We start from the raw sequence: 20,484 nt of genomic DNA, 5'->3' as shown, positions 1-20,484 counted from the left end.
CCAGAGCCAGAGCGTTCTCAGTAATAGCACCCACTTTGTGGAATGCCCTCCCTGAGAACAACAGGGCCTTGCAGAACCTGCCACAGTTTCACAGGGTCTGTAAGACCAAATTATTCAAACTTGCCTTCAGTGATTAGGGGGAGGTGGCTATTACCTAACAGTACCAATAATCTCACTGAATTAATATAATGGAAATCAGAAACCTGTCATCTTGGACTTTTAATGAATGCATTGGTGATCGCCGATTGTATGGAAATGTTTTATTATATATTTTATTGTTAATATTCTATGTTTGCTAATTAATGTTTTTAACTGTTGTTAGCCCCCCTGAGCCTGTCAGGGGAGGGCGAGATATAAATCTGATTGATAAATAAATAAATAAATGGATCAGTGCACAAATTGGAGAGAGGAATTCAACCCCTCAGTTTTGCTCTCTCGAGCTCCAGAGCAGGGGAGAGCAAAACCAAAGGGTTTGAAGTCTTCCTCACATTTAAAAGGGTCAGCAGACAGGCAGACCCATCATGTTGATCCTTTAAAATGATAGGGAGGCATTCAAACCATCAGTTTTGCCCACCCCTGCTCCAGAGGAGGGGAGAGCACCAAGGGGTTTGAAGTCTTCCTCACATTTAAAGGCAGACCACTGTGCTGATCCTTTTAAATGACAGGGAGCCATTTCAGCCCTCCCTTTTGCTCCCCCCTCCGGAGTGTGGGGAAGTGAAAGGGACCACTCTAATGGGATTTCAGGCTAACAGTGGGTGTGGGTGCACTTGCCCCACTCTCAGACTGAAATGGCAGGAAGTCACTTAAGTGGTCAGTTTCACTTCTCCCAGTTTCCACAACTGGGAGGGAAGCAAAACAGATCACTCAAATGGCTGCCAGACTATTTAGGTTGTCTGGGCATAGGCATCTGCCCTGCTTTCAGGCTGAACTGCCAGGTATTTAAACCAGCAACACAAAAGGTGAACTACACAGTAGCAAGAACAATAATCAAAAAGAACTGTGCATCAGATTTTCACCACAATCCACTTCAGAGGACTATGCCCCAGTTAAAACTATAACTATAAAATCTAATCAGATCTGTTCTTTGAGAAAGCTTGTGGGAAATACGTTTGGAATAAGCAAGCATCCACATCAGAGAAAGGAGGAAGACTAATTCGAACACTTAAAGAGTTGTTCCTATTAGTGAAATCTGGAACTACTATACTCCTTCTTTTCGTCCTTTGAAAAAGATTTATTGTATATTGACCTGTATGGTACAGTCCTTGTGAGCATGCATAATTAGGGTACATTAGTTTATCCATAATAATATAATAATTTGAATTTTATGTACAGTATTGATGCACAGTTGTTTTTGATTGAGGTATTTAAATCAAACAGCCAATGGGCAGCTCCGCCTGTCAGTTGTTAAGTTTAAATGCAGCTGGTTTTAGTAAAGCTGAATGCTCACAAATAAAAACCATATAAAATCGGCTTTTATTCAGGTTCATCTGATTGGTAGCTGAATCAGATTAGACAACCTGAGCTGGCTGAATCAAGATCCAAAAAATACTGATAAGGTATTTTTGGGGTATTTATTTGGTTCAGCTGATATCAAGCACACACCTCTAAAGTAGACCATGTACAGATGGGCTACAGAATTCAAAGATTCATCAAACAAGGGAAATGCAAGTCTTCAGACCACACAAGAGGCAAGCCCATACAAAAGTTATTTGACCATGTGAAAAGTTATAAAAGAAATGCCATGCATATTCTTCAGTATTATTATTAAGAATACTGGAAACCAAAATGGTGCAAAATGGGTGACAAAGCAAAATAAATGCATCTGTCACTCATGGAGGAAGCAAGTCTTTCTATAACAAAGGAAGAGCCACAGATAGAAATGTTACATGTTGCATTAACCAATTTAATTAATGAAGGCTTAATTGCATTCTAATAAGTGCTGCTCATACCAATTCATCCTTCTTCATACAAATGAAGGGGAAATTACAATGAAGGAGCAATAGAGAACTTGATTTTAAATATCTGCCTGCTAGAATTTCTTCCCACCCATCATAGTTTAGCAGTTCTATTTTGAACCATCACCAATTTGAACGAGTGTTTTGTTGCTCATCAAGTCTTATCAAATGTCAAGAGTAGGGTAGGTGCTAAAGACTCCCTCTGTTGCAAGCCAGAAGATGTGTTTTACCTTCTATCCTATTACAGTGATATAGGAGGGGGGGGGGGAATGAAGAACTAAAAATAAACACAGATGGCACAGCAAAATTAGATGAACCCAATCTCTTACAAACTTAGAGAGCTGCATATGTAATTTGTTCTGTTTTCTAGGTCATGCCTGTGAGCAATTGAGAGCAGGTTTTAACTCATACACTTTTCTTGTCCAACAAACTGGAAGATCTCAGGGGAATATGGTCACAGCATAGGGAAAGCGATGAAATGCTAACAGACTGAGTCCAATTATTTATAATCTGCCTAGCTAATAACTAAGATCATGGCATCCGGCCCCATCACACCTTGGCAAATAGAAGGGGAAGCCATGGAAGTAGTGACAGACTTCACATTTCTGGGATGCAAGATCACTGCAGATGGTGACTGTATCCATGAAATTAAAAGACGTTTGCTCCTTGGAAGGATAGCTATGGAGAACCTAGACGGTATAATAAAAAGTAGAGACATCACCCTGCCAACAAAAGTCCATATAAGTCAAAGCTATTGTATTCCCAGTAGTAATGTATGGCTGTGAGAGTTGGACCATAAGGAAGGCCGAGCATAGAAGGAATAGATGCTTTCAAGCTGTGGTGCTGGAGAAGAATCTTGAGAGTCCCTTGGACTGCAAAAAGATCAAATCAGTCAGTCCTAAGGGAAATCAACCCCGACTGTTCCCTGGAAAGTCAGATACTGAAGCTCAAATACTTTGGCCACCAAATGAGAAGGGAGCACTCACTGGAGAAGAACCTGATGCTGGGGAAGGCAGAAGGCAAAAGAAGAAGGGGATAGCAAAAGATGAGATTGCTGGACAGCATTACTGATGTAACTAACACAAATTTGAGCAGACATCAGAAGACAGTGGAAGACAGGATGGCCTGGCATGCCTTTGTCCATGGGGTCAACAAAGAGGCGGACTCGACTGTGCAACTGAACAACAACAAAAAAGATGGTACATGGATTCTGAGCTGCTTCTTCCACATAGAGGGGTCCATTTCTGAAAGAATCAAGCTCAGCTCTACCCAGACCCCTTAAAAACCCAAAGAGACTTCCACAGAACAGCCAGAAGAAAGTTATGGCTTCCTTTAAAGGAACCCTGGAGATGCAAGAAGCTATGAATATCTGAGTAAAACACATTCAAATCTGTAGAAAGAAAAAAAAAAAAGCTGCAGGAAACTCCGTTTTTAAAGCCTGTAGGGGACCAATTTGTGCTTAGGGGATCACAGAACAAGGAAGGAGAGGATTCTGCCTCTCCCCTCCCCCACCATGTTCCCAAGCCAACCCGGCTAATTTAAAAAAGTTTTGTGTCATTTGGCCCTAAGTCAGACAGTTAAAAGAAACACATGGAATCAACAGACACAAACAGATCTTGTGTTGAGTTGCACACATGCTAGTTATTTCAATCACACTGGTGTGAAGAGATAACTACATCCAGGATCCTCAGAACTTCTATCACCATTCTTTTCTGTAAATATATCCACTTGCAGAGAGTTTTACCATAAAAACAAACATCCTGAAGCAAAAATTAAATGAGGTAATATAACAACGTGACAAAGGATGCTTGTAGCACATACTTTCAAATCCAAAGTGGAAAAGGTCTCTAAAGTTGTCTCTCAAATGGTTTCACATTTTGGATGGGGGGGGGGGGGAAGCAAGGAGGAGAAGCTTGATGTAACAAGTATCACCACAGAGCAATGGTGGTTCATATAAGAATATAAGAGAAGCCATGTTGGATCAGGCCAATGGCCCATCCAGTCCAACACTCTGTGTCACACAGTGGCCAAAAGTTATATATATATATATATATATATATATATATATACACACACACACACACACACACATACACACTGTGGCCAATAGCCACTGATGGACCTCTGCTCCATATTTTTATCTAACCCCCTTTTGAAGCTGGCTATGCTTGTAGCTGCTACCACCCCCTGTGGCAGTGTATTCCACATGTTAATCAACCTTTGGGTGAAGAAGTACCTCCTTGTATCCGTTCTAACCCGACTGCTCAGCAATTTCATCGAATGCCCACGAGTTCTTGTATTGTGAGAAAGGGAGAAAAGTACTTCTTTCTCTACCTTCTCCATCCGATGCATAATCTTGTAAACCTCTATCATGTCATCCCACAGTCGACGTTTCTCCAAGCTAAAGAGCCCCAAGCGTTTCAACCTTTCTTCATAGGGAAAGTGTTCCAAACCTTTAATCATTCTAGTTGCTCTTTTCTGGACTTTTTCCAATGCTATAATATCCTTTTTGAGGTGCGGTGACCAGAATTGCACACAGTATTCCAAATGAGATCGCACCATCGATTTATACAGGGGCATTAGGATACTGGCTGATTTGTTTTCAGTTCCCTTCCTAAAAATTCCCAGCATGGCGTTGGCCTTTTTTATTGCAATTGCACACTGTCTTGACATTTTCAGTGAGTTATCTACCACGACCCCAAGATCTCTCTCTTGGTCAGTCTCTGCCAGTTCACACCCCATTAACTTGTATTTGTAGCTGGGATTCTTGGCCCCAATGTGCATTGCTTTGCACTTGGCCACACTGAACCTCATCTGCTACGTTGACGCCCACTCACCCAGCCTCAAGAGATGAATGAAAGACAGTTTAAAGTATTACATCAGGAGTTCTTGTACTCTTCTGTCACGTTTGATCAGAGGGCAGGCAACCTTCCAGATGTTTTAGAAGGATGTTGCCAAAGCCTTCTGTTTTAAGCATTTCAGGAACAGAGCCAAACCTCAGGAAGGTGCAAAGCTTTGGTGGTCTTAGTATTCTAAGTATTTACTGGAAAAAACTTGAAGTAGTGGCAAATGAGATTGCCCTGCATTTTGAATGGAAACAGATGTTGAATGAACACTAATGGTTTTCTCTTAGCAAGCAGCACGACTGAAGTCCAAAGAGTTCCACCAGAGATATAAAAATATGCCTTTTCTTGTTCTGTTATTGAGCTATTTTAATAAAATGCCTATCCAAATTTAATTGGAAACTTTTAATTAATCTTTTGCTCTGTAACTTGTAAGGCAAGCTATTTGGTATATTTAACAGCAAATTACTATACAGTTCTAAATAAAGTTGAAACAAATATTTATGGCAAATTCATTACAGATTCCTGAGCTGATTAACTTGATACAATCTCAGTAGTTTGCCCAACTAAATCCTGATGTCTATGAAAAGGCCTCCAGAGACAAGGAAAGACCGTGGCTGCACAAGCTTCACTACGTGGATGATGAGGCTTCACAACATTGATGATGAGACTGCCCTTGGTGACAACAGGAGATGCACCTGTATATGTATATTGTCCATGGATACATTTTCAAAATGGTGGCATGGGCCTAACCAGTGCTGTACAAGCCACAACTTATGCAAAGGGTTACAAGTAACTTTTCCCTTCTAGTAGTAACCTGCATTTGCTGGGGGGAAAGTGTAGATGACTGGGGAAGGCAATGGCAAACTACCCTGTAAAAAGTCTGCCGTGAAAACATCATGATGCACCCCAGAGTTGGAAATCAAATCTCGCTCTTAGGTAGAATTGCTACAATAAAAATGAATATCCTGCCGAGAATTCTCTTTTTGTTTCAAACAATTCCAATTACCTTACCCAAACTCTTCTTCCAGCAACTCAATTCTATGGTTACGATGTTTATCTGGAAAGGCAAGAAGGCTAGAATAAAATTGAAAGTGTTACAAGATACTAAACTTAGAGGAGGACTAGCTCTCCTAGACTGGAATTTGTATTATAAAGCTTGCTGTATTGCATGGTTGAGAGCTTGGTGTAAGCTAGACAACAAGAGACTTTTGACCATTGAAGGTGCCGGCCTGGGAGAAGGCTGGCACAGTTATATGTGGTACCACACTCCTATAAAAACTGGTCGTTTTCTCAGACATGAAATAAGAAGATCTTTGTACAAGACGTGGAACGAAATTAAAGTACACTATACTTATACCCCCAAGTGGCTATCCCCGATAGAAGCTTTGACTCATCCAAATCTATACAATTGGGATAACCCACAGGATTACGTCTATCTATTAAATGACCAAAACGATTTGATTGAGGAAGAACTCTCTAAATTAAGTTGGTGGCTCCAATGTCAACTCAAATCAAGATTTCGAAAAGACAAGGAAAAAGGCTTCACTAAAACACCAATTGAACTAGATCTTATCTTAGAGTCTAAACAGAAGTTAATCTCTAAAGTGTACGATTGGTTACTGCAAATCAAGATGCAGGAGGAAGTCGTAAAAGAAGCATGGATCCGTTGGTTGAAGGACTTTGGCTATAACATAGACTTGGAAGAGTGGGAAAAATTATGGAAACAGAATTTAAAATTAACAAAACCAGCAGATTTTAAAGAAAACTTATATAAAATGGTATACAGATGGTATCTTACACCAGACAGGTTGGCCAAAATTTATCCTACATACTCCAACAAGTGTTGGAAGTGTCGAGAAACTAAAGGGTCCTTGTTTCATATATGGTGGCAATGCAAAGATGCCAAAAAATACTGGACACAAGTTAATATTTGGACCCAAAAGATCCTAAAAATACAAATCAACCATGTGCCGGAGCTGTACCTTTTAAACATTTGTAGACAAAGCCTTCCTATGACCAAATTGAAACTGTTATTGTACATAGTTACTTCTGCTAGAATACTATATGCTAAATATTGGAAAAATGACAGAATCCCTAATAGAGATGAACTTATTAGTAAGCTGTGGACGCCGCAGAGTCTGACTTAATGTCCACAAGATTAAGAAATGGTAACTTGCAAAAATGTCAGGAGGAATGGGATCCCATTTATAAATGGGTCAAAAGTAAAGGTTTTGGTTTGGAGTAATAATAATTCTTTTTTGCTCTTTAATCCTCTCCGCCTCCCAGTGTATGATTGGGTATTTGTTTTTAGATGTTTGATTAGGAATGTATAGTGTGGTGTATTGAGATGTGTAGTTTGTAGTTTGTTAGTGGTACTGTTTGTATGATTATATTTGTATGTGTATTGTTTTATGTTTCTCTTTGTCATGTGCTAACCTTCTTTCAATAAATACTATTTCTCTTGGAAACAACTGGTGCTTGCACAGGGGACTACCTTTTTTTAACCTCAGGCAAAATGCACGAATACCATGAATGGGACTAGCTTGCCCCTCCTATTTCCTTGGGGAAACATACTAGTTTACAGTTGCCAACTGCCTGAGTTTAGACCAGGTCATTTGGCTGCCAGAGAAGGTTTGGCACTGTTTACCTAGGAGAGCAGGTCAACTATGACTATTGCAAAGGTAAGATTTTCATTCAAAGATGTGAAGTCCCAGGACCAAGGCTGATGGGTTAGCTGATGTGGTCTGGGCCACCACATTCTGCCTGTTTCCTGACTGCTGAAATAGCAGCACTGAGAGAGCTAACCATGATAGCCTGTCAAGCTCATGGCGCACACTGAGCAGTGCATGTATATGTTTATTCCCTTGGTCCCACCACTGGGAAAGGCCGAGGCAAAATGAAAACTTTACGGCACATTTTGAATTCATGGTGCACAAACTTGTTGACATCATTGTATGCAATTTGAGAAGACACAAGGATCTGGATTCAACCAGAGCCCATTTTGTGGGGCCTTGGGGAGGGGTAAGAGTGAGGGCAGCCTTTTCCTGGTGGGGAAGGGGTGGGCCAGGACCAAGTGTGGGAAGCAGGGGCTTGCCCCAGTTCAATGCTGGCCCTATCAGCTGTCTAGGGGAGAGAGTCAGAGGGTGGGAAGGTCAGCAGCTACTTGAGGCACAGCACTGTCGCTGTCTGCCCTCTTTGGCTGTTACCTGTGGTCCTCCCTGACACGCTGTCGATTCAACTTGATCTACTCAAGGCCATTCCGGCAGAGTGCTGGTGCACAGGGCTGTTGAAGATTTGTGAACGTTGTGGGAAGTACTCTTGGATGTGATGATTTTCTGGCCGGAGCTGGATTCAGTGCCAAAGTTGGTGTGGGGTATACCCTGTGGATAAGGTGGAATGGGCAAAGCAAAATCCAACCAAGAGGCTGCGGAGGATCATGGACACTATGGAGGGTCGCTGGATTTAGCACCCTGACATTTCAACATGCCTGGAGATCCTGCTTTGTCCTGAGGGGGTTCATTTATATGGCTACAAAGTGCTGGGGATTCCCTAGGTCCTTGACTACAGCCGTAGAAGCTTTGGCAGGCGATGTCTGAGGCGCGGCTCTTGTGGTGGTATCAGCATGGGGCTGGATCCATTCTCAGAAAAATCGGCCTGCGTGCCCACTTCCAGAGTGTGGGGATCCCCTTAAGGGATCTTGGTGTGAAGGGAGACTAATGTGCCCAGCCCAGGGGCATGTCTGGGGAATTACCCTCATGCTCAGGTGGCAGAGGAGACCACCTCTGGGCTTCCGCCCTAGTGGAATCCCAAACCTGCCATCCCAAGGTGAACAGCGGAGCATCGACTGGCAGGCAGGTCAGTCGAGTGGGATCTTTACCCCATGCTGTGCCAAGGCTTACTATAGCTGTAACCAATAAAGTTGTGGCCAAAATTTATTACACTTTTTCTGAAAATTGTGTGCTCGTGTGCTATTTCAACTGAAACTGTAATTCAAACTAGAATGTGTTGGCAGGGAGGAGTTTGGCTGGGGTGCCTGCCTTGGTCCCCTCCTCTTGGCGCTGGAACCGCAAAAAATATGAAAAAAAGATCAAGCAAAAGATATTTTAAGTCAAAGATGTGGAAACAAATTTTTAAAAATCCATAACCTTCCAATGTAAGTGATCTTTAAGATAATGTCATGCCTGCTCCTATCAAGCAATAAGGTAGGGTTTACTTTACCAACTGTCTTATATAAGCAAAGTGTTTCATATTTAAAAATGCCTGAGTTGACAGATGGTGGCAGGCAAAGACACAGGAAGCTGTGAAAACAAAAAGCAAAAGCTTCAATCACAGTTTGAAATCACTTGACAAAAAATGACAGTTTCCAGCTCATTCAAAAGATCACATTTCTTTTTAGATACTCCTGTCTTCTTAGTTCTACTTGCAAGGCAATCCAAGGTTTGGGACTGAAAACTCTGTATTCCTCAAACATCTACCCAAAGATTAAATTATCCCATCCCACTGCCTTCCCCTCCCCTCAGAATAACTCTGTGAGGTTGGTTAGGCTAAGGGAGAAAGTGTAGATATTTTATCCATGTTATGTAGATATCAGTTGCAGATTTGTTGGGGGAAGTATTTTTTTTGTGTGTGTGTGTGTGTGCACGCACATGTGTGCCTAGAAGTCACTGTTGACTTCTGACAACCCCTAGTGGGACTTGGACATTTTTAGGAAGGTGGCTTGCTATTTCCTGCCTCTGCATCCCGGCTCTGGTGTTCCTTGGAGGTTTCCCATCCAAGTATTTGTCATGGTCAACCCTCCATAGCTTCCGAGATCTGATGAGATTGGGCTATCCAGGTCAGGACAGTTGCAGATATTTTAATCACCATTTTAAGAAATACAGGTACTGGATGCATGGTGAAAATTTTCCTACTAGACACAGATGAGTGACAACACTCTGTACAGACTACGCATCTAGGATTTGTACATTCAGTCCATAACAACATAACACGAGAACATGCTGGATTAGACCAGTGATCCATCTAATCCAGGAGAGGCCACAGGGAAGCCTATAAGCAGGAGGCAAGAACAACATCCTAGGGATGGGCACAAACTGCATTTTTGCAGTTTAGTTTGCGTTCCATAGCTAAACCATGAACCACACCATTCATATAGGTTTGTGAGCCATGTAATGTTTAAAATCCTGCTTTTTCTACTTTCTTTGAAAACAGTAGGGAGCAGAACTAGAGGGTTTAAATAGCTCCAAACAGCTCCCAGCCATTTAAAACCTGCTTTCTGCTCCTCGTGGGTTTTTGTGGAGAGCAGAAAGCAGGATAATTCAAACCTGGCTGACCCACATAATCTCCAGTTAAATATGGCAAAGACAAAACTCTAATTCTGTCATGTAAGCATCAGTCACTCTTACACTCTTTTTCCATCAGTGGAGCAATGGTTTTTGCTCTCTTGGCTGCATTTCCTCTGAATCTCTTTCATCTTTCAACTCCTTCCCTTTCCATCATCTGCCTTTCTGTCTCTGCTCCTGTAGTCAAAGCCTTTGCCCACACTTTAGTCACCTACTGTAGTTCTCCTAATTGATCCTAGTAAAGGCTCAGTAGACACAAAGGATATGGCAGTGATAAAGTGAGGGCCAAATTATGTGGCACAGATTTTTTAAAAAGTCAAGCAGTCACACCCTCCAGATTCAAAGGTGTAACTTTTCCTCTGAACCACTTTCCCAATGCATATCTTTCTGGAATTGTTACAGATATATTTACAGTGCCTATACATTTTCCTCCTTTGGGCAAATAACAGACTCTGGTGTGTGTCTGAAATAGTGCAAGAGAGAATATCAGGAAACTGGAAGGGCCCTTCCCCATGACAATGGCTGTGGTTCAAATCACTGCTTTCCAAGGCAGCTCTTAATTTAAAAAAACAAACAAACAGAAGATTTGTCATCCTATCTAATTTGGCTCATAGGGGTCTATCCATTGCCACCCCCTTACTACCAGAATGCTATCCACTAAGCATTCCTATCCCCTAGTTTACCAAGTTTTTCTTCAACCAATGGCTAGAATGGTGTTTTATTTGTGAAAGAAACTTGAAATATAAGATTCTACAGTATGGGTATAGCTGGTTAAAAGAATAAGACTAGGACTTGGAAGACCCAGGCTCAGACCCTTCACCCCAGCCATTGATCTCAAGGCTGAGCTTGAGCTAATCGCTCTTGCGCCCAACTCTACTTCATTGGATTGTTATGAGGATAAAATAGGAAGGGGGGGACCATGTGTACCACTCTAAGCTTCTTGGAGGAAGGACAGAATAAAAATGAGATGCAGATTTAGCAAGCCCTGCAGACTGTATTATTCCAGAGGACAAACATAGGAAGACTGTTGCCTTCTGTGTGCCCTGCTAGTGAAGTTTCTAAACACATCTAACCTGCCACTGCAAGAGGTAGAACACTGGGCTTTGGTCACCTACAGGAAGGCAGTTACATGGTTTGGAGCCGCTCTGCACATAAATCTTAGAAATCAGGAGTCGGGGACCTATATACATTAATTGCTTGAAGAAGATTCTCACAAACTCATGCAGCAGAAATTAAGCCGATAGGCCACCGCAATGCAGTCTGAGCAGAAACAATACAAAACACAAGGCCAAGGTAAAACCACTATAATGATGCATTCAGTCAAAGCCAAGCTGCTTGCACTTTTTTCTGTAACAAGCCATCAAGATGACATAAATGAAATTCAGATACACTGTAATCTGATAAATGTGACCAAACCACTCAGACAGATTAATTCTGAAAATTTTTCTCTCTCCCTCCCTGATGTTAAACATGTTCTGCCTTGGTGGCTCTCACAATCAGAAAAGTAATTTTTAAAAAACTCTTTATCCATTTTATCTAGAGTAGCATGTATTCCATAATATTTTAATATTATACTGGACTATATGGAGATTAACACAAATTACAAAACCCATCCCCCAGATATAATGAATCTGGTGAATGGTAATTATTTCAGGTGCGCTGGCCTATAATATCAAGCTAACAAGCTGAGCAATTGCCCAATATAATGAAGGGTGATTAATTAGATCCATAAAACTTTTGTTTTATGGCATGATCTTTTCTATGCCAACCATCAACTTTAATAGTATTTTAAATTGAACAGAGACCTATGAGAAAGAAGCCCCTAACTGCACTACAAATTTTAACAGCTTTTTGAAAAGATAGTCTAATAAAGCCACTTAATTAAATTAACCCTTAAAAACACTCCTTTATGACTCTTAATTTTTTTTCAGAGAATAAGATCAAAACACCTTGCTTTGCTGTCTTAATCAAACACAGGAATCATTCACCAGGAACTACCAGATTCAGCAACAGTTCCAGAGCTTTTTTTGTAGCAGGAACTCCTTTGCATGTTAGATCACGCAACCCTGATTTAGCCAATCTTCCAAGAACTTGCAGCGCTCTTAGTACACGGCCTACTGTAAGCTCCAAGAGGATTAACTACATCAGGGGTGTGTGGCCTAATATGCAAAGACTTTCCTGCTACCAAAAAAAGCCCTGTATCCTCTATCTAGTGCTGCTCATATGTCTATCACCTTAAGCAAAGATAACAGTTTTGGTAGAATTATAATAGAATCTTACAAATTCGCTATTGCTAAGTATGAGAAACAACCAAGCCCTGAGTACATGTTACCTGATAACTACCCAGACATATCCTGATACATTTTTTAAAATATCCTGAAAAGTAATCTTTGCAAGCAAAAACAGTATCTACATAACTTGAAGTGAAGCATCTGCCAGAACTTCTGGCAGGGCGCACTGCCACCAACTCTGCTCACATGGCACCTGCCCATGCACCCTTCCCTCGACGTCTTCCTTGCAAGCAACACATCTGAGCTTCTGGCTGCCCAGCATTACCAAGGAAGAACAGGCATTGGAGTACAACCGGTGCTCCTCACAGTTACAGCAGTGGTACTACCTGTTGGAGCAAGAATCTACATAAACCCAGTCTGACAGCTACAGTATGACAGCTGGTGATCTAGCTGCCAGGCTAGGTCACAGTGACCTGATCAGCAGACCGGCTTGAGCCGGCAGAAGCCAAGTGATGCAATCTGCTGAGTCAGCATGGCCAGGATTGGCTGCTTGGACTATATATGATCTGTGTGTGCATCACACAGGTCTCTCCCTGTGAGATGGTGGTTAGGCGAAGCACTTTGTCCGTGGAGGTGATATTGTATAGACTGCACAAGAGAGCACTTGTTGTGTATATATGTTAATACACCTTTTGGCACTAGTTGCACGTGTCGGCCTGATTTTCTTTCCTGAAGCCCTGTGTCGGGCAAGTCATCTCCCTCACTCTGCTACTCCCGCTCCGACAGGGTTATGGGCCCAGGGCGGTTCCGCTGCGCGGAGGAGAGAGTTGAGAGTTGAGCTGACTGTGAGTTTGGAAAGAGCCGGAGGCGAGGAACGCCGGTGAAGGACACAGAAGCACCACCGTTCTCTGTTTGAGAGCCAGAGGGACGTCGGCAGCCAGCCGTGAGGAGGAGTCGGCACGATGGCTCAGCAACAGCTTGGAGTAGCCGTTGAGAAGCTCACCTCAGCCAACTACGCGGTGTGGAGCCTGAGAATGCAACACTACCTCAAGCGTGAAGGGCAATGGCTGTTCGTGAGTAACCCCCCTGCTGACTTATCTCCTGCCGAGACTGTGTTATCGGATAAGGCACTGGCCAACATAGTGCTGTCTATAGGAGATGACCAGCTGGTTTATGTGCGAGGGAAGGACACTCCCAAGGCTGCCTGGGACGCGTTGAGTGCGGTGCATGTTAGCACCACTGCTGGTTCCCTCATGGCCTTGACAAGGAGGATGTTCCGCACCGTTATGCCGGCTGGAGGGTGTGTGAAAGATCACATCAAACGGCTAACGGACTGTTTCGTTGAGCTGGAGGCAAGAGGCAAGACTGTAGCTCCAGACGACAGAGTGTACATTTTGCTGTCGTCGTTGCCACCTGAGTACACTCCCCTGATAACTTCTCTGGAGACGGTGGACGTAGCGACCCTGACCATGGAATACGTCTGTGCCCACCTGCTTGACTTCCAAGAGAGAATTGCGGCCGTGAGCTGTCCGGGGGTGTCGGCCGGGCAGCGTGCTGTTATCGGTGTGTCCGGGAAGACAGCCAAGAATGAGCCAGCTTTTGCTGCTGGCAGGCGTCCGAAGGTGGAGGAAGTGGAGCCGACTGCGTTTGCAGTCCGTCGCTGCTATGGATGCGGGTCGTCGCAGCACCTGCTCCGAGCTTGCCCTGAGAGGGAGAAGAGGCGGGGGCGTGTGCGGCGAGAGCGGAGGACCGCCAGCCCGTGTGAGGAAGCAACCCGGCTGGTCACGTCTGCAGTAGAGAGCACAGGGTCTGCTTGGATTTTAGACTCCGGGGCAACGAGCCATCTCTGCTGCGAGAAGGAGTTGTTGAAAAACATTGACAGTCCTGAGCATAAGTATGTGAGATTGGCTGATGGGACCACTGCCAATTCTGTTTGCTCAGGCAATGTGGAATTTCCTGCACTGAAATGTATGTTGCAAAATGTGTTGTATGTACCCTCACTGCAGTCTAACCTGTTGAGTGTTAGCACACTGTTTGACCAGGGATACCAGGTGAGATTTGAGAAAACCTGCTGCAAAATCCTGGGAGGTGGGGGAAAGTTGCTTGTGACAGGAAAGAGGGAAGGTAAACTGTATGTGGTCCAGAGTGATTGTGCCCAGGTGGCTCAGGTGTCGAATGAGCCTGTGCACAATAATTGTATACATTTGCTCCATAGGAGACTTGGGCACTGCGGATTTAGGGCGTTAAAGAAAACCCTGGAGCTTGTGCCTAGTTTGAAAGTAAATCCTTGCAAATGTTACTTGGATTGCCAGGTCTGCAAGAAGACCAAAAGCAAGGCGTGTGCTGTTGCTAAAGAAAGCTCAAGGGAAAGCACACGAGCCCTGGAACTAGTCCATTTAGACGTTATTGGCCCATTGCCAAAGAGTCTGTCGGGGAGGAGATACTGCTTGGTGGCCACCGACGACCACACGAGGTACGCGTGGGTTTTCACCATGGTGCATAAGTCTGAGGTGTATAAGACATTCACCAAGTGGGTCAAAGCAGTGGAGAGACAATTAGGGGTTAATCTCCTGGCTGTACAAACCGACAGAGGGGGGGAATTCTTATCTAACCAGATGAAACGTTGGCTGGAGAACAAGGGCATCGCCCACCGTCTGACGAACCCGGCAACGCCCCGAGAAAATGGGCATGGGGCTGTATTGCAGAATGTGATGTATTGCATGTTAGAGGATGCACAACTGCCAATGACCTATTGGGCAGAAACCATACATGCAGCTGTTTTTTTGCAAAATAGGGTTTGGTGTAATACTGTGAAAAATGTGCCTTACAGGTTACTGTTGAACAAGACCCCAGATTTGAGTTCTTTAAAAGTCTTTGGGTCACGGGCTCGGGTTGGCATCCACTCCACGAGTAGCGGGGAGGGGGATGTCCGGGCAGAGAGCCTAATTTTTCTGGGCTACAAGCCAAGGGCCAGGTGTTATCGTTTCTGCAATAGCAAAAGCAAGATAACACTTAGTAAGAGTGCCCAGTTCAATGAAGAAAGCAGCTGGCCAAGGTTGCACTCCTTGCAGAAACAATTTGTCCTGCTGCCAAGTAGCGATAACGATGTTGGAGCGCAGCCCAGAACTCCAGCCCAGGAGGTGGCACCCAGTGGGGCTGGAGAAGGTGAGCCGAATGCTGGCACAGAGCCTGACGAGCAGAGTCAGGAGGCAGAGCCTCAAATGCAGGAACTGGAGGTAAAGTGTGAGAGTCAGGAGGTTCAACACCCAATTACAGGGGCAGAGCAACCAGCCCAGGAGGTGGGAACAGAGCAACCCGAAGAAGACAAAGCTGGTCCAAGCACAGGGCCACGGGTGTCTGCCAGGTCCACCAAAGGCCAACGTCCCGCTAGGTACAAGTGTCCCTATGTCACTCTGACTGTCAATCCAGACCCACCCGGATTTGAGGAAATGTTAAAAGAAAAGGCTAAGAAATGGAAAGCCTGGGTGGCAGAGTGCGAGGCAAGGGAGAAGGAGGCTGAAGCCAAGCGTCTGAAAGAGCTGGCTGAACAGGAACACGATGATGTGTTTTACAATCATGATGAGTTCCTGAACGAATTCCGGAAAGGGTTCCGAGCTACGTAAATATGAACTGTAATGTTGCTGGTGGACATGTATGTAAACTGTGTAAAGTGTTTTGGTGCACTGGGTTTAAATAGATTAGGAGGTGTGTTGGAGCAAGAATCTACATAAACCCAGTCTGACAGCTACAGTATGACAGCTGGTGATCTAGCTGCCAGGCTAGGTCACAGTGACCTGATCAGCAGACCGGCTTGAGCCGGCAGAAGCCAAGTGATGCAATCTGCTGAGTCAGCATGGCCAGGATTGGCTGCTTGGACTATATATGATCTGTGTGTGCATCACACAGGTCTCTCCCTGTGAGATGGTGGTTAGGCGAAGCACTTTGTCCGTGGAGGTGATATTGTATAGACTGCACAAGAGAGCACTTGTTGTGTATATATGTTAATACACCTTTTGGCACTAGTTGCACGTGTCGGCCTGATTTTCTTTCCTGAAGCCCTGTGTCGGGCAAGTCATCTCCCTCACTCTGCTACTCCCGCTCCGACACTACCAGCCACACACACCACCAAGTAGGAGGAAAGCCTGTGCAGGTGGGTCTGAATATGGGCAGTGGGAGGGGTTGTAAGTGGATAAGAAAAAGACAGACAGGCAAGTGGGGGGGCACATCAATTGGGACAAGAAGAGTGATATGAAGTGAGGTCCTGGTGGTGGGCAGAGTGGGATGTCTGGTCTTGCCTTTTCTGGCCTGATCTCATCAGATCTCAGAAGCCAAGCAGGGTTGGCCTTGGTTAGTATTTAGAAGGAATCCCAGAGTCACTATGCAGAGAAAGACAATAGCAAACCACCACTGTAAGTCTGCTGCCTTGAAAGCCCCTTGCTGGGAGCACCATAAATCAGCTACAAGTTTACAGCACTGTATGCTCACACACATAAAGTGAGCATTCTACAGAAAACAAATTCAAGCAATGTGATCTAACAGGCAGCCAGAGAAACATATCCTTCTGGTCCACCTGCCATTCCGTCACTCAGAGACTGAGGAAAAAATGGACAGCAAAGAAGGAGATGAGAGTAGGAAAGTGCAGGGATTGTGGGCTCCAGAGCCAAGCTTGGGCACTAACAGACATATTTTTAAAAAAGATGCTGGGAGCTCTGCAATAAGAGCTTTTAAAAAAAAATGCTATCAGGCAGACAGGGCCTGATCATAGGTGTGTGTATGGATTAAGCTCCTACATTGCCATTTCCCTTGTCTGAAATTCTCCTAGAAGGCCTTTGTTTGCTCTGCTGGGACAAGCATAGAGGTACAAATATTTTCCCAGTGAGATACACAGCAGCTCATTGGAACTGTTTTAGACTGGGAAGAATTGGACCAAGGGCTTAACATTCTTGCTAAGTACCAGGCCCCAAGGTAGTGTATTTTCTTAAATGCTGGGAGCTCTGTCTCACAGAACCCCCAACGTGTGATCAGGTTCGGCCCTCAGATACCTAAAAAGAGAGTCCTTTCTAGGATGCCAAGGAAGTTGGATATGTGTGAAGAAAAGGCAAATAAGCAGTAGAAGAACTTCATTTCAGTAGTCAGAGCCATACCTCTTCATTCAACGGATCTGGTTCTAAATTCTGCATTTTGCCAACAGCATTAGGATGCGCAATCATCCCTGAACATAGATTAAGGTTTCCTACAGGAAATAGGAAAAGGAAGGAAAGGTCCCCTGTGCAAGTACCAGTCATTTCCGAATCTGGGTGACGTTGCTTTCACAACATTTTCACGGCAGACTTTTTACAGGGTGGTTTGCCATTGCCTTCCCCAGTCATCTACACTTTCCTCCCAGAAAGACCTGAGTTCGATCCCCAATGGAAGCTGGGTTTTCAGGTAGCCAGCTTGAGGTTGATTTAGCCTTCCATCCTTCCGAGATCAGTAAAATGAGCACCCAGCTTGCTGGGGGGAAGTGTAGATGACAGGAAATAAACAGTGTGCAATTGCAACAGCCCAAATAGGCTAGTTTGGCCTCAGCTTGTCAGGGCTTAGAAGCTAAGCAGGTTGGCCACAGTCCAAGGAAGACCAGGGTTGCTATGCGGAGGAAGACAATGGCAAACTACTTCTGCCATCTCTTGCCTTGAATACTCCATTGCTGGAGTTCTTCTAGGCAATTTTAAGATTCACACTCCCTTTACCCGCTTTCTGCAATATTAACAGAAACTGAGATAAGCAATGACTCATGGGTTGTTCAGTAACTCAGAACACTTTACTACAGGGATTGTGATGGCATCTGACTGTAGTCTTTTTAAAATCTAATGCAAATCATTTTTCATATGAAAAACATGCTTGAAACATCAAGCCATTTATATGCAGATTTTTCCCACTTTAGACGTATGAAACCAAATGTCAGTAGTTCAATGTTCTTTAAACATTTAATGGCATTTTCACTGTTCAAACTTGACAGATTAATGACCAGCCTCCGTTAAAAATAGATACAACAAGATTTATTAAATGTTTAGAACACTGTAGATCCAGGGAGAAGAACCAAGTGGTCCTATGGATCAGTGATGCAGTCAGCATTATCCATTAATGCCAAGAGCAGCCTGAATAGGCCTGACTCATCTGAGTTTGTCAGAACTTGAAAGCTAAGTAGGGTCAGCCATGGTTAGTATCTGAAGGAGATCACCACGGAAGACTAGGGTTGCTATGCAAAGAAAGGCAACGGCAAACCACCTTTGCTCATCTTTTGCCTTGAAAACCCCATGCTGGGTTGCTGTAGTTGGAGATAATGTGATGGATTTAATTATTCTTGTAATAGGTGCCAAGCCATTTTAAACAGGAATAGGTGCCAAATAGTATCTCTTTCATCCCTGCCATTAAGCAATGGTTGTGTGCATGCTGAACACAATGAAGAAGTAGAAGACGACCACAGATTTATACCCTGCTATTCTCTCTGAATCAGAGTCTCAGAGCAGCTTACAATCTCCTTTATCTTCTTCACACACAACAGACACCCTGTGAGGTAAGTGGGGTTGAGAGAGCTCTCACAGCAGCTGCCCTTTCAAGGACAATGGCCGTGATAGTAATGGCTGACCCAAGGCCATTCCAGTAGCTGCAAGTGGAGGAGTGGGGAATCAAACCGGGTTCTCCCAGATAAGAGTCTGCACACTTAACCACTACACCAAACTGTGTGTGGGAGGGAGCAGTGTATTCACCCTATTCACAAGGCAGAATGGAGTCTGCATGATGTCCAATTGCTGTCTATTATTTCCCAAAGTTTTTGAGAAGCAATTTACAGTGACAACTTAAGCAGAGTTACACCTGCCTAAGCTAACTGACTTCAGTGGGAACAATGCAACTCTGCTACAGATGGTACTGTTAGGCTGTGATCACACATGCTATATAATGCAGTTTCAGTCCACTTTCAATGCACTTTCCAACTGGATTCTACTGTGTGAACTGGCAAAATTCAGTTTGAAAGTGCACTGAAAGTGGATTGATACTGTATTATTTAGCATGTGTGATCACAGCCTTAGTGCCCAAGAAAGCTATGGGGTATACTCCATAAATCTTACTGTTCAACACTATTCAACATAAAATCCTTAAAGCTGAAACTCGCATACACCGGTCCCTTATTGTACAATTAAATACTTCTTCTTTTGAGAACGCACGCATAGCTGGTCTTGAGGACAAAAGGAGATTGAGGAAGAATCGCACTGCTACAGCACCAACCCTAAATCAGACTTTTCCCTGCAGCCACTGTGGCCGGACCTGCCTGTCCCGCATTGGTCTTGTCAGCCACCAGCGAGCCTGCAGCAGACATGGACTATTGCACCCTTCTTAAATCTTCGTTCACGAAGCCAAGCCGAGAGAAATACTAATAAATTAATTTACACATGGAAATTGTACAAAATCTAGCAGAAGTCACAAATCTTACAATTTCAGCTTTTGTTCCAGAGAAAAAAGTTAATTTCTAACTTCCATGGTTTACAGATGTGTTGCATTTACCCCCACCCCACCCTATTCACAAGGCAGAATGGAGTCTGCATGATGTCCAATTGCTGTCTGTTATTTCCCAAAGTTTATGCCCCTGTTGTTCTAACTTACAATACTCCTTGAAAAATGGTGTGAATATTCTTTAACTTTATCACATTACTGTTACAAACAAACCTTCCATCACCATCTTATTTGAGAAGGGGTAACTAAAGTTCCAAATGCTGTTCATGGAAGGAGGACTAAATAAGTCCAAAGCTCTATCCTAAACTATTTACATGGAAGCAAGACACACTAATCTCAATGAAGCTAGCTTCCAAGTAACCATGTTTATGGTCAGTAGGCTTACCTCTAGTATGGGAGGACCGATTCAAATGCTACCCCAGCAGCCTGGCTGCTGTTAGGGAACCCAACTATACTGGCGTCATTCCCACATGGTTGGCTATGAAATACAGTTGATTCCACATTAAACACATGTGAAGGCGCAATTTTTTTTTTACCAGCTTCGCTTGCATAGTTCAACTCCTTCTGAACCACATGGGTACTTTTTAATTCCACAGGTAATTGTGAACACCTCTGTAGCTTG

The 20,484-nt window shown here is 43.8% G+C and overlaps 1 protein-coding gene across 1 annotated transcript in view; it reads right to left on the bottom strand.

Moving 5' to 3' along the window:
• The window catches only part of TIAM2 (TIAM Rac1 associated GEF 2), a 303,128-nt gene that overhangs the window by 71,627 nt on the left and 211,017 nt on the right, over positions 1-20,484 (bottom strand). The gene's annotated exons all lie outside the window — the stretch shown is intronic.

The sequence above is a fragment of the Heteronotia binoei genome, chromosome 1 (assembly GCF_032191835.1).
Source record: "Heteronotia binoei isolate CCM8104 ecotype False Entrance Well chromosome 1, APGP_CSIRO_Hbin_v1, whole genome shotgun sequence".
Lineage (NCBI taxonomy): Eukaryota > Metazoa > Chordata > Lepidosauria > Squamata > Gekkonidae > Heteronotia > Heteronotia binoei.
The sequence above is the reverse complement of the archived record's forward strand: the minus strand, read 5'-3'. Positions and strand labels throughout refer to the sequence as shown.